Source organism: Lampetra fluviatilis, chromosome 37, assembly GCF_964198595.1.
Source record: "Lampetra fluviatilis chromosome 37, kcLamFluv1.1, whole genome shotgun sequence".
Taxonomy (NCBI): Eukaryota; Metazoa; Chordata; class Hyperoartia; order Petromyzontiformes; family Petromyzontidae; genus Lampetra; species Lampetra fluviatilis.
This window is the reverse complement of record NC_136311.1, coordinates 3,419,660-3,433,869: the sequence shown is the minus strand read 5'-3', so window position 1 is coordinate 3,433,869 and position 14,210 is coordinate 3,419,660. Positions and strand designations below refer to the sequence as shown.

Genomic DNA, 14,210 nt, shown 5'->3' with positions numbered 1-14,210 from the left:
AAGCACCCCGCAAGCGGGGCCCCACACCGGACCGAAGACCGAATATTCACGAGTTCGTGTGCCTAAAGGTATAACCGGCTGCTAGAAACTAAACCTTAGGGCAGCACGGCCCCTCAAGCAGAACAGCAACAACAAAAAACAAAACAAATAGACCCCGAAGGCCTCATCCGCCGGATAGCGCCGAACGGGCGCCAGGGGCTGGGCCTGCTGAACGGCCATCAGGGCCGTCACCGGAGCCGCATCCCCCTCGAGCGGGTATGCGCTGCTGGCCCGCTCCCCCGTATGATGTCCGTCTCCCGTGCAGGTGGCCCGTCAGCGGGCAACAGGCCCACCGCCGTGGCCTCCGGTGACCGGGGGGTCTCTGTCGGCCTCACTCGGGAGGGGCCTGGGGGCACACACACAGGTCGGACGTCACCTCCGTCAGCGAGACCCGGCCGGTCAGGCACGCCGGACACATCATCAGCCGGCCGCTCCGGAATTGGGGGTGGATCCCCCAGGGTAGATGGAACATAACGTTTGAGCCGGGACGGGTGCACTATCCACTGCCGGCGACCGAACCGAATCCGGACGCATTGCGGCCGGCGGACCTCCACAACCTCCACGGGGCCCTGCCAAGGGCGATGCAATTTGGCCGATGTGCCAACGGGGACCTGGGGACAATGCAGCCACGCTTTTTGACCCGCTATCCACGGGAGGCCAGCTGCCTGGTGTTTGGGCAGCCGCTCATTAGCCGCCTGCCGGCTTGCGGAATTCTCGGCAGCGGCCTGTCGCGCCTCGCGCAGCCGGTCAAGCGCGACCTTCAAAGGGGTCGGCACCGCCGACCCCTTCTTGGAGGAGCCAACGTCCATCTGGACGTGCACCGGGGGCTCCAGTTCCCTACCGTACATCAAATAAAAAGGCGAAAATCCCGTGGAGGCATGAGGGGCCAACCGATACGCCGCCAAGACCCCCGGGACGAACAGGTCCCAGTCTGACTGGGACGTGTTCACCTGGTGGCACAGCATGGACGTAAGGGTGCGGTTCAAGCGCTCTACCATCCCGTCTGACTGGGGGTGGTAGGGCGAGGTGCGGATTTTCTTGGTCCCAAGGAGGTCACACACCTCCTTGAGCAACCTAGACGAGAAATTCCGCCCCTGGTCAGTCAACAATTGTTCCGGCACGCCCTTGTCAAACACGTACCCCTGGACGAAGGCCTCGGTGATAGAAGAGGCCAACTGATCGACCAAAGGCCATGCCATGGGCCAACGTGTGAGGTACTCAACGCCCACCAAGAGGTATTTGTGGCCCCGTTGGGATGCAGGGAATGGCCCCAAAATGTCGAGCGCCACGAGCTCATTAACGCGAGAAACCCGGATGGACTGCAGCGGGGCCCGGTCCCGGACAACTGGGGCCTTCCTCCGCGCGCAGTCGTGGCAACCCTTTAAAATCAGTGCCACGTCACCCTCAACACCCGGCCAGTAATAGTCCCGCTTAAGGGTCAATAAGGTCTTGTGGTAGCCAAGGTGCATAAGCTTCTCGTGAATGGCTCGGGTTAATTTACCACGCAGGCTAGTGGGCACAACCACACAATAGCGTTCCAATTGGGCATCCCAACGCATGAGTAGTCCGTCATGCATGGCGATCTCCGGGGCAGCCGACGAAGCTGAGCTCCGGGCCTTATGTCCGACACGGCGCCGTAGCTTCAGCAGAGAGGAATCCTCCATCTGCAAGCCGGACCATACCTCCCGGGGAAGTCCAAGGCCAAAATCCGCGGGCGACGCCGCACCTGGAGGGGTGTCCGCCTCGGCCGACGCGACCAACTGGGCCGCGGCGTCCCCTGGGGCCTTGCAACGGCTAGAGCCCAGGGCGCAAGCACACCCACCGCCTGCCGGCAATCGGGATAAACCGTCCGCATTTCCATGCTGTGTCCCCTTCCTGTGGATTACATCAAAGGGGTAATCCTGGAGCACTTCGAGCCAGCGAGACAGCTGACTCGAGGGCTGACTAATCTTCAGCGAATATTGCAGGGCCGCGTGGTCGGTTCGGACCGTAAACAGCCTACCGTACAAATATGGTCTATACAACTGAACAAAATAAACTATGGCCAAAAGTTCCCTCCGGGTCACACAATATCGCTGTTCCGTCGAGGACAGAACGCGACTGCCATAGGCTACCACCCTCTCAACCTCGTCGACCACCTGGGCCAGGACAGCCCCAATTCCCGTGTCGCTGGCATCGGTATCGAGCAGGAAGGGTTTCGTAAAATCCGGGTACCCCAAGGGCGGCGCATCCGCCAAGGCCGTGCGAAGCGCCGCAAAAGCCGCCTCCTCCTCCGCGCCCCAGTGAAACCTTTGGCCTTTGGCGGAAAGGGCGTGCAGTGGCTTCGCAATGGTCGCAAAATCGCGGACAAACCGACGATAGTACGATGCGAAGCCAACGAAGCTACGCACCTCCGCGACAGATGTGGGAGTCGGCCACGTCCGGACACAAGCCGTTTTATCCGGGTCCGTGGCGACACCTGACGTGCTAACAATGTGTCCCAAATACCTCACCGATGGTTGTAGCAAGTGGCATTTCTGGGGTTTGAATTTCAAGCCAGCAGCACGCACTTTGACGAACACCGCCTCAAGGCGTTGCAAGTGCTCGCCAAACGTACGGCCAAAAACAATAACGTCATCCAAGTAGATTAGACAAGACTCCCACTGCAGCCCCGCCAAGACCATCTCCATGAGACGCTGGAAGGTGGCCGGGGCCGAATGGAGACCCATAGAAAGCCGATTGAACTCGAACAACCCCTGGGGTGTGCGGAACGCTGTTTTGGGTCTAGAGGCCTCATCCAGTGGCAATTGCCAGAAGCCGGAGAGCAAATCTAAAGTCGAAAAGAACCGCGCGCCCGAGAGGGCGTCCAGGGAATCATCCATGCGAGGCAATGGATATGCATCAGCCACCGAGATCTTGTTCAATCTACGAAAATCGACGCAGAACCGGAGACTCCCGTCCCGTTTCTTGACTAGCACAATGGGGGCACCCCAAGGGCTAGTAGATGGGGAGATGATGTCCGCCGCCAACATTTCCTCGACAGCCGAGCGGACATGATCTTTTTCCGCTGGGCTAAAGCGGTGGGAATTAAGTCGAATAGGGGCCGCGTCGCCCGTGTCTATGTGGTGGTCCAAAAGAGTAGTGCGACCCAGATCAAACTTACTTTGGCTGAATACATCGGTGAACCGCTCGATGAGGTCGCGGAGTTGCCGACGTTCCCCGGAGGACAACGAGGCATTCTCGTCGCACAACGTGGCGATCCATGATGCGTCGGGGTCCCCCGTGCGCATCACGCCCGCCACGACCCCTCCATCCGGGGCAGCGCTCTCGGGTGGAGGAGCCGGGGTCGCGTGTGCCAAAACGGCGCCGGCCGGGACTACGACCGGCAAGGGTCCCGAATTGAGGACCTGCAAAAAAAGGTCCTGGCCCCCCGACACGGCTGTCAAGGCGCCCACCAACCCCTTCGTCCTTGAAAAGTAGCTTGACGGGGACAGGAGGATACCCGTCTCCGTGGAGCCCATTTCGAGCGGTTTGCGCAACCTAAGGGGTATCAGGATTTGTGACGCTGGTGGTACGGTCACCGGCACTTTATTCAAGGCCCGTACACCGGCGACCAAGGGAGACAGGACGGTAGGCGATTGTAGGAATTTCAGCCGCCTCCCTGACGGCATTTCCACACAGCCCTGGTCAACGAGAATTCGGATGGGCATCCTAGACAAAAAGTCGGTCCCCAAGAGGCATGGCACTGCCAAGGTCCTGGAGACCAAAATCGGCCCGGCCAACTCAATCTCGTCAACCCGAACCGACGCTACAACGTGGCCCAAGATGCCCAAACTGCCGCCGTTCGCGGCGACACAAGCCCCGCGAACCGGCCTTAACGGACCCACGCTGCGGGGTAGCAGCCCAAAAATGGCCTCCGAAATAATGGTGGCCGATGCCCCCGTATCCACCAGGAGGCGAACGTGCACCCCTTGCACATATCCTGCCACCGCTGAGGAGCCGGCAGCTGCCGCCACCATCCTATGCGCAAGCGCATCCCAGTGGCGGGTCTGTCTGGGCCATTGAGGGGGTGATGACGATGGTGCACCCGACCCTTCGAGGACAACCCCATGACGATGGGCCCTAGCCCCGCTAGATGCATGAGGTGAAGGGAGCGGCCGCGCAGATGATGCGTCGCGACTCGCCTGGGGCCCCGGACCCGATGCCAAGGAGGGTCTGGGAGAAGGTGGAGTCCCTTTTCCAAAGGCCCCCGGGGCATTCCGGCAGCCCCGCTCAATGTGGCCCCGCTGACCACAGCGGAAGCAGGCCACCGTGTCCGCCTCCTGTGGACGGGAAGGTCCCGGCCGCCCCCGCTGCTCCGGACGGCGACCACCCGCCCCCCTTCCTTGACGATCGGGCACCGCCAGGGCCGCGAGGGTGTCCACCCCCTGAGAGGTGACCCCCCCGCCCGGCGCCGGGACCCCCGCACACGCCGCCATCTGAGGCCGTTGGCGGAGGGAGAGGTGCGCCTGAATGTTTTCGGCGACCGCCAAGGATGTGATCTGCCGATCATTGTTGATCGACAGAGCAATTCCTAGCTCCCTTGCCAGGTCAAGCAGCTTCCCCAAGGCCATAGAATCAAGTGCCCTGCCGTACAGGTCAGGGTATGCAGCCTGTGCCAGGGCCAGGAGCGAGCAGCGGAAGGCCAGCGGCAGTTCCCCCTCCTCCCGCCGCCGCAATGAAAACTTTAGCTGCGCGGTGGACGGCGGCTCAAAAACGTTGGCCATTTGGATATAGGCCGCCGGGAGTGTAGCCCGATTGGCCGGATGGATGGACTTGAAGGCCTGCAGAGCCCTTTCGTCCAAGCAGGTCGGAAGCGCCGGCAAGGCCTCCTCCATGGACCAGCCGACCGACATGTATGCCGCGTCGAACCGGTCCTGGAAGGCCGACCAGTCGCCCCCTTGCGCGACAAACGGCGCAACGTCGGGTAACCGGCGCTGCCATTGGCCGCGCGGCGCCGCGAGGTGTGGAAGCCAAGCGGCACCTGCGGGCCACCCGGCGGACGCGACGTGGTGCGGCGGTGGCAGCATTGCGGCTCCCGCGGGCCACGCCGAAGACGCGGAAAGGTGCGGTGGTGCTGCGGCCCCCATGGGCCACGCCGTAGGCGCAGCGAATTGTGGCTGAGTTGCGGCTCCCATGGGCCACGCCGTAGACGCAGCAAAGTGCGGCTGATTTGCGGCCCCCATGGGCCACGCCGTAGACGCAGCGAAGTGCTGCTGAGTTGCGGCCCCCATGGGCCACGCCGTAGATGCAGCGAGGTGTGAAGGCACCTGCGCTTTCGCGACCCACCTGTCAGCGGCGGCGTACGAAGCCACGGCGACGCGGCGAGGGACCACGGCGTTGCCGAAGACGCGGCGGTATAAATCGGGCCTGCAGCGGCCCCCGCGACCCACCCCGCCGGCGCAGCGAGGTGCGGGACAGCGGCCGTAGCCGCGGCAACCTCTCGCGACGCAGCGAGGCACCACGGAGTTGCGGCCTCCCCGGGCCACGCCGAAGACGCGGCGGTATAACACGGAGCTGCGGCGGCCCCCGCGGCCCACCCCGCCGGCGCAGCGAGGTGCGGGACAGCGGCCGCAGCCGCCGCAACCTCTCGCGACGCGGCGAGGCACCACGGCGTTGCAGCCTCCATGGGCCACGCCGAAGACGCGGCGGTATAACACGGAGCCGCGGCGTCATCCATGACAAGGGACGCAGGCACGGCGAGGTGCAGAGCCGCGGCATCGCCGGTGGCCGGCCCCGTGAGCGCAGCGACAGGTGGAGCCGCGGCAGCACCCGCGGCCCATTCCAGCGGCACGGCGATGTACGGGGCAGCGGCAGCTGCCGCTGCCCACCCCGGCGGCCCGGCGAGGACGGCACGCGCGTACTTACCCGGGGCCCCCCCGGCGGGCGCAGCTTGATGTAGAGCCGCGTCGTCGCCGGCGGCTGGTCCCGCAGGAGCGGCGTGCCGAGAAACCCCGGCCGCGTCAGTGTAGAGACGCGGCGTCGCGGTCGCCATGGCAGCACCCGCGGCCCATTCCGGCGGCACGGCGATGTACGGGGCAGCGGCAGCTGCCGCTGCCCACCCCGGCGGCCCGGCGAGGACGGCACGCGCGTACTTACCCGGGGCCCCCCCGGCGGGCGCAGCTTGATGTAGAGCCGCGTCGTCGCCCGCGGCTGGTCCCGCAGGAGCGGCGTGCCGAGAAACCCCGGCCGCGTCGGTGGAGAGACGCGGCGTCGCGGTCGCCATGGCAGCCATGTCCGCCGGCCGCCGCGTCGCAGCCGTAGTAGCGGCCGCATACGTCTCCCGAGCCAACATGGCCGCCGCGGATTGCGTCGCAGCCAACATGACGGCCATTTCCGGTGGAGCGGTCGCTGGGAAAACGGCGGCGCTTTCAACGTTGGCAGTTGACAGTTGCTCCCGTCTCGAGTGCGGGGCGGTTGGCTGCGTCCGTGCCTCCACCTCGGCCAACCTGACGGTCAGCTGCCCCACCGCCTGCAGGAGCTGGTGCAGCAGAGCTGCGGGGACGCTTTCCGTCTCTGGCGGCGGCGGTGAGCTGGCACTCCCCGCAGCCGAATCCTCCCGCTCCGGCCCGCTCGTTTCCATGGGGACCGTCACCGGGGTCCCGGGCTCCGGGGTCACTGCTGGAGCCTCCTCTCCGCCTTCGGCACCCTCCAAGTCATGTGCCGGTGGGTTCTTACGCCGTGCGCCCGCTTTTGACATGTTGGCGACGGTGTAAACTTCTGACACCAGTTGTTAAGTAGTTGTTGCTGTTGTAGACGGAGGTACTCGGAGACGGAGGTGAGTTAGGGGCTTCCGCCAGGGTTTATTAACAGGTATCACTATAAGGGTTCCCTCTTCACCCCTTCCACTATCCCCGTTCCTCCAGTGACCCCGCTTACGTCACGGGGTCTCCCTTAAATACCCTCTGAGGCGAGACGTCACGTGCACTGCCCGGCGCGTGCGACCCCACGTCCCGTGATGTCACAGCACCGGACAGCGCACGCGACGCCACCACTCTCCTCTACTCCTCTACATCGGTGTAAATCACCGATCGATGTGCATGCTCAGTGATAACAATTTCATGCTCCCGCGCAGAAGACTCCGCCCACGAAATGGATCGCAGAATCGGAGCACATATTTGGTCGGTTTAAGCACGTGACTTGTAATGAACATTTCCAAGATGATTAATTTGGCCTGAAGGGGAAATCCACGAGTTATTAATTCATGTCAAATTGTCAGTCGGACGAGCCCATTAAGTCTGGCGTGGTGCTGGAGGCGATCAAGAGAGTTCTTTGCCTGCAGGTGGAGTCAGTGGGCCGCGTAGCTCGCCGTGATCGTATAGTGGTTAGTACTCTGCGTTGTGGCCGCAGCAACCTCGGTTCGAATCCGAGTCACGGCATTGTGGCGACAAAGACACGGCAGCGGCCTGCGTTGTTTTATTGTTCATAGTGGTTAGTTTATTTTATCGTCCTTGTTTATAGTGGTTAGTTTTTTTATTGTCCTTGTTTATCGTGGTTAGTTGATTTATCCACGCGTTTGCAGAAAGGCGTGCGTGTTTTATCTATTACTTTTTTAAGTCACAAAATGTAACTGCTGTCATCCTCTGACCCACGCCTCGTGGTCCAGGTCGAGAGGTGACTCCCACCATGCATTTCACCGTTGGCACAGTTGTAGTAAACTGCTTTTATCATTTATATCGTTGACTTTGCAGGTGAAATAAACATTTTTAATTAATGTTGATGTTGACACTGATCAAGTTTAACATTTGTAGGTGCTAAACCTGTCTAGCTGGGAAACCACGCAGTACCCATAGCGTAGAGCCACTGTACCTGACTACATATAGCGCTGCGCCGACCTGTTCTCACTAAGACTATACTTTCAGGGATCATTTCTATAGTTTCCAACTTACGAAATGGGCTCTAAAGTGTCTGGACCAACCAGCCCCGATGAGGAGTTGGAGCTGTGCCTCCTGAGCGCGAAGCCGGCTTGGAGTGCTGCTCACGCAGCCGCTCCTCGCCATTGATGACCGTTCCTGCCGCTCGCAAGGGTGGCGGGAGGGAGGCACAGCAAGCTGAGGGGTTGGTTTCTTTGCGAAATAAAAACAGATATTTGCACTCTAGGCACAGCCAGTATTAGTAGCGCACAATTTTAGATATTACTATTAAATATATTGCAAATGCTGTTCCCCTTTAGAGGCGTTCACAGTAATGTAATGGCATCCATGGGGCGATCACACACGTTCCTTCGGAGCGGGCAGGTAGGAACTTGGTTGGACAGCGCATTCGTGCACGACAGACAGACAAATAATCCCTGGTGGGCAGTGTGGAAGCTGTTGTTCCTACCTCCCCACCCAGTTCCTCACCACCTAGCCCAGTCCCTCCCCACCCTCCCCTCACCTTAAGGCTGGGAATGTTGAAAGAAACACGAGGCAAAAAAATCCGCTTTTTTCTGTTTAAGGCTTCCATTTTATGAATGGAGCCACCCTCCCCCAGTTCCATTTTGTGAATGAAACATCGCCCGTCTCCTCATTGGCCCGAGTCGCGGCGGTGCCCCCCCCCACTACCCCCCACCACCACTAACCCCCACCACAAACCCCCCCACCACTAACCCCCCCCACCACTAACCCCCCCCACCACTAACCCCCCCCCCACTAACCCCCCCACCACTAACCCCCCCCACTAACCCTCCCACTAACCCCCCCCACCACTAACCCCCCCCCACCACTACCCCCCCACTAACCACCCCCCCACCACTAACCCCCCCCCACCACTAACCCCACCATCCCCCCACTAACCCCCCACTACCCCCCCCCCCACCATTGACCCCACCACTAACCCCCCCCCCACCACTACCCCCCCCACTAACCCCCCCCCCACCACTAACCCCCCCCCCCCACCACTAACCCCCCCCCACCACTAACCCCCCCACCACTACCCCCCCACTAACCCCCCCCCCCACCACTAACCCCACCACCCCACCACTAACCCCCCCCCACTACCCCCCCCTCCCCACCACTAACATTCCCCCCCACCACTAACCCCCCCCCCCACCACTAACCCCGCAAATCGAATAAACCGCACGCGGATAATCGACAGTCTGCCGTACTAAGATGAGCAGCAGTATTCCGAAAAAACGTGGGACGAGCCCATTGAGTGAGTCTGGCGTGGTGCTGGAGGCGATCAAGAGAGCTCTTTGCCTGCAGGTGGAGCCAGTGGGCCGCGTAGCTCGCCGTGATCGTATAGTGGTTAGTACTCTGCGTTGTGGCCGCAGCAACCTCGGTTCGAATCCGAGTCACGGCATTGTGGTGACAAAGACACGGCAGCGGCCTGCGTTGTTTTATTGTCCTTGTTTATAGTGGTTAGTTTATTTAGCCATGCGTTTGCGGAAAGGTGTGATTTTTTATGTTACTTTTTTATGTAACTGTTTTATGTTGCTTTTTTTTAGTCATAAAATGTAACTGCTGACATCCCCTGACCCACGCTCTGAACTCGTCAACTAGCGCCGCCTCGTGGTCCAGGTCGAGAGGCGACTCCCACCATGCAGTTCACATTTAGCACAGTTGAAGTAAACTCCTTTTATTCTTTACATCGTTGACTTTGCAGGTGACATAAACATTTAAATTACAGTTAATGTTGATGTTGACACTGAACAAGTTCAATATTTGTAGGTTACTAAACGTACCTAGTTAAGAAACCACACAGGCCCCATAGCGTAGAGCGAGTATTCATGACTACATATAGCGCTGCGCCGACCTGTTCTCACTAAGACTATACTTTCAGGGATCATTTCTATAGTTTCCAACTTACGAAATGGGCTCTAAAGTGTCTGGACCAACCAGCCCCGATGAGGAGTTGGAGCTGTGCCTCCTGAGCGCGAAGCCGGCTTGGAGTGCTGCTCACGCAGCCGCTCCTCGCCATTGATGACCGTTCCTGCCGCTCGCAAGGGTGGCGGGAGGGAGGCACAGCAAGCTGAGGGGTTGGTTTCTTTGCGAAATAAAAACAGATATTTGCACTCTAGGCACAGCCAGTATTAGTAGCGCACAATTTTAGATATTACTATTAAATATATTGCAAATGCTGTTCACCTTTAGAGGCGTTCACAGTAATATAATGGCATCCATGGGGCGGTCACACACGTTCCTTCTGAGCGGGCAGGTAGGAACTTGGTTAGACAGCGCATTCGTGCACGACAGACAGACAAATAATCCCTGGTGGGCAGTGTGGAAGCTGTTGTTCCTACCTCCCCACCCAGTTCCTCCCCACCCTCCCCTTTCCAACCAGCCCCACCCCTCCCACCCCCAACTGAATCACCTTAAGGCTGGGAATGTTGAAAGAAACACGAGGCAAAAAGATCCGCTTTTTTCTGTTCAAGGCTTCCATTTTATGAATGGAGCCACCCTCCCCCAGTTCCATTTTGTGAATGAAACATCGCCCGTCTCCTCATTGGCCCGAGTCGCGGCGGTGCCCCCCCCCCCCACCACTAACCCCCCCCCCACCACTAACCCCCCCGCAGGTATAAACCCCGACCTCCCCAACGACGACGGGCAGACGCCCCTGTTCATGGCAGCCATCACGGGGCAGAGCCAAGCGGTGGAGCAGCTGCTGCATTGTGGGGCCGACCCCAACCGGTGCGTGATGGCTCCACCGCACACGTGGGCATGCTATGCAACACAATGTGGATTTTTGTAGCATCTAGATGTGACCGCATGTTGAGATGCCGTCGATCATAGGTGTTTTTGTGAGTCTTTGGTTATGAGTCAGAAAGTACGAAAAGTGGATTGGATCAACTGAACAGCAATAATGCCTTTTACCCATAAATCCTCATGAATTTAGTTTCAGTGTCCTCCATTTTGATGTTTGTTTGATATTTGTCCAATTAATTGAACAACGAGTTTGGCAAATGGGAGTAAATCAGATACACGGAGGAAACCCACCCACCAATACCCAGAGCTCTCCATAGATAGTTTCAAGATCAATTTCACTACTGTCATCGCCTAACCAGGCTCAACCCTGCTGATGAGATCAGCCCCATTGACGTATCCCCTCGCCGGTGGCGAAGCCGCGATGCCGCCGCTGCGATGAAACCCGCCGGCCCGTCCCCTTCACCCGCAGCCGAAGCGAGGACGGCGCGACTCCAATGCACGCGGCGGCCTTCTCGGGCTGCGTGCCGCTGCTGCTGGCCATGCTGGGCGCCGGCGGGGACCTGCGGCTGCACGACCGCGGCGGGCGCTCGCCGGCGGACTGGGCCGCGGAGGCGGGGCCTCGCAACCAGAGCGTGAGTGAGACGGTGGCGTGCACCCGAGGAACCGCGGCAATCTGGAGCGTCTCCTCCGACTCACGTTGCGGAGCGGCGGCTGCCTTTCACGTGCGCGCGGGGCGGATGCCCGTGCCCTCGTGGGCTCACACAAGGATGAATTTCAGTCGGCTCTGTCTACGGCTGTTGCTGCTGCTCGTCACGTGCCACCTACTCCAGTCTGTGAGTGACTGGGAGAAGATTCTTTGAGAAATTCAGCAACTTTAAAGCCAGGTCTCCTCCGGGAAGCATGTTTGCTTACTTCTGGAAACATGGATATGGGCAGCAACCGCGAGGAACCGTTTTGTCTGGAAACATGGCTCTCGGTGCATGCTGGGATTCAGCCACTGAGCACAGGAGCAGGAAAAGCATTCATCAGCACGTCCGGTATTCCCGCCATTCTTTTAGCGGAAGGCTACCATGAAAGTGCAATGTTTCACTCACAGTTTAACACGTGGGAGGCTTTCGCGACCAGTATCATGCATGATTTAGGTTTTTTGAGTTAGATCCAGTAAATATAAATGTGTCGTTAAACCCGCCACCACCCAACAGCCAATTAGTAAGGTTTGTCACGTAAACAGAACATTCCAATTCGTTACTAGTACAGCACACTGGTGTGTTGGAGAGCAAATCTGAAACATTTACAATCTGAGTACGACGATTTGGCAAGTATGGACCGTCAACGCCTGCACACAATGGCCTACTCATTTCGGATCGTCAACATCCACAGCGAAGCAGGCGGCGCCTGATCGCACGGTTAATATACCGGGGTGGCCTACCGGATTCGAACCGCGGACCTCTGGCAAACCAAGCGGTGAATGTGCCATCGCTGGGCCGCATCACCGTCTGAGCGTGTGTCTGGCAGGTCCTGGAGCTGCTGGGTCACTGCTGGAGCGAGATGCTGCGGCTGGGGAGCCACGCCACTGGGCAGACGCGCCAGAGCGGAGCGCCGCATTCGCCGCGGCACGCCACTCTCGCCATACCCCACTCCCCCCTACGCCGCCTCTTCAGATTCAAGTAACTCCCAAACAACGACAGCAACAACACGAGAGCCGATCGTTAATCTCAGCCGTTACGGTGGCGTTTGTAGAATCTTGCGCGGACATTCAGGAGCTGGTCGGTGGTCACCGAGTGGCAATTTATCGCAGGGGGCAGCAGGAGGAGCAGCAGCTGGGAGCCTTGGACGCACGGAGCCGCTCGTGCCTCCGTCTTGAAAACCTCGGCTATGGGATGGTGAGGCTGTGTGGGATGATGAGGCTGTATGGGACGATGAGGTTGTGTGGGATGATGAAGTTGTGTGGGATGATGAGGTTGTGTGGGATGATGAGGTTGTGTGGGATGGTGAGGTTGTGTGGGATGGTGAGGCTATGTGGGATGGTGAGGCTGTGTGTGAAGGTAACTCTGATCATTTTGCCATTCATGGGTTTTCCACTGGACGTTCACTGTTAGGTTTGCACGGGACCCAAGGGAAGCCTGGGGTACGCGGCGTTCCTTCCCATAATCCCCGAAAACGAGCTGTGCCACGACGAGAACGACCTGCACGTCTCCTACGCCAACGGGCCTCACACGCTCATGGCGGGGTGAGTCACGCTGGCGCCGCCTCAGCGTTGCCTTTGCCGTGCGCGGTTCAAGTAATCGCAGAGGAGGGGATCGCCTGACACGGCCGCTCATCGTTGCAGTTTGGTGTGGAGCGGGACCAAGGTGACCGTCCGGGACGTCCGGCCCGAGGGAGAGAAAGGCAGGGCGAGGCGTGTGGCGGACCTGCTCGTGGCTGAGCAGGAGGCCTACAGGTGGGGACGCAGCCGGGGCGGTGAAGTCCACGGAGACGTTTGATCGACCAATATACGACTACTTTTTTGCGGTTGACGTTTTGGGCCGGAGTGACACGCCTGACGACGTCGACTACGTCGCCAACCGCCGTCCGTTTCCTCCCGTCCAGCGGCACAACGCGGCAACAGAGGCAACGTTTTTTTTTCCACTCGGCTGTTTTTGCTTTGTCCAATCAGTGGAGCGATCGAACCGGGGTAATCGGTCGCGCTCATCGACCCCCTTAGCCGGGTGGTCTCGGCTGGTCGCCACCAGACACAACCGCACGCGTAATAGTTCTGCTGAGTGTGCATGCCGTGCGCGTGTGTCGTGTCTCCAGGGGCCTGTGCTGTCCTGAGCTGCTGCTGCTCATGGGAGTCAGCCTCGTGGATGAACTTCGTTCGCCGAGACTCGTGTTCGAGCGAGTCCGCCTGGGTTCCCTCTACTCCGTGCTGCATGAGAGGGTGGGCTTGTGTGTGTGTACGACCCTCTCGCCCATAGCCTGTGCTCCTCAGTCCGTCCGTCCGTATTATTTACTGAAGATTAAATAAACCCACTGAGGCATTACCTCTCTGTTTTACAAGTGCGGCCTGGGATACAGAGAGCAGCAGCACGTGGTGCTGCACCAGTGGACCATTGCACTCACTTGATGTCGGGGCACACTGCTCTCACGAGCGTCTTTAAAGGACGGTAAAACCTGCGGAACAAAGAGCTCACTTAGATACCAGCATACGCTGTGGAGCGTGAGATTGGAAGCTTGGTTAACTTAGAAACGGCTACAGTCTGGTGCCTCATCATGGCACTTGAGTGATGGCATTGTAATATGGCTCCTCTAAATTTGAATACAACATCAGTGCAATGATGTCACAAGACTGCTATGATAAAAGGTGGCCTTGATATTTAAAGTAAATGTTTTTCTTATGGACAAAGCTTAAGACCCATGTTGGACAACCCAGGACACGTGGAATGAAGGCGCATATCCACAAGATAAAAACTGTTCAATATTTGGGCTGCATCTTTCTCTTCGGCAGTGGTCCTCAACGTTGTTGGTTTGTCGGTCTATCCGCGTGTTGTG

General features: G+C 59.1%; 4 non-coding genes across 4 annotated transcripts; all 4 read left to right on the top strand.

Moving 5' to 3' along the window:
• The first annotated feature begins 7,364 nt into the window (after positions 1 to 7,364).
• Positions 7,365 to 7,436, top strand: TRNAH-GUG (transfer RNA histidin (anticodon GUG)). Its single transcript has one exon. It is a non-coding gene; the product is annotated as a tRNA-His (tRNA).
• A 467-nt stretch (positions 7,437 to 7,903) lies between these two features.
• On the top strand, positions 7,904 to 8,117 carry LOC144945475 (small nucleolar RNA U3). The gene has a single exon (XR_013639665.1). It is a non-coding gene; the product is annotated as a small nucleolar RNA U3 (small nucleolar RNA).
• A 1,147-nt stretch (positions 8,118 to 9,264) lies between these two features.
• TRNAH-GUG (transfer RNA histidin (anticodon GUG)) lies at positions 9,265 to 9,336 on the top strand. The gene has a single exon. It is a non-coding gene; the product is annotated as a tRNA-His (tRNA).
• A 464-nt stretch (positions 9,337 to 9,800) lies between these two features.
• LOC144945474 (small nucleolar RNA U3) lies at positions 9,801 to 10,014 on the top strand. Its single transcript, XR_013639664.1, has one exon. It is a non-coding gene; the product is annotated as a small nucleolar RNA U3 (small nucleolar RNA).
• The last annotated feature ends 4,196 nt before the right edge of the window (positions 10,015 to 14,210 follow it).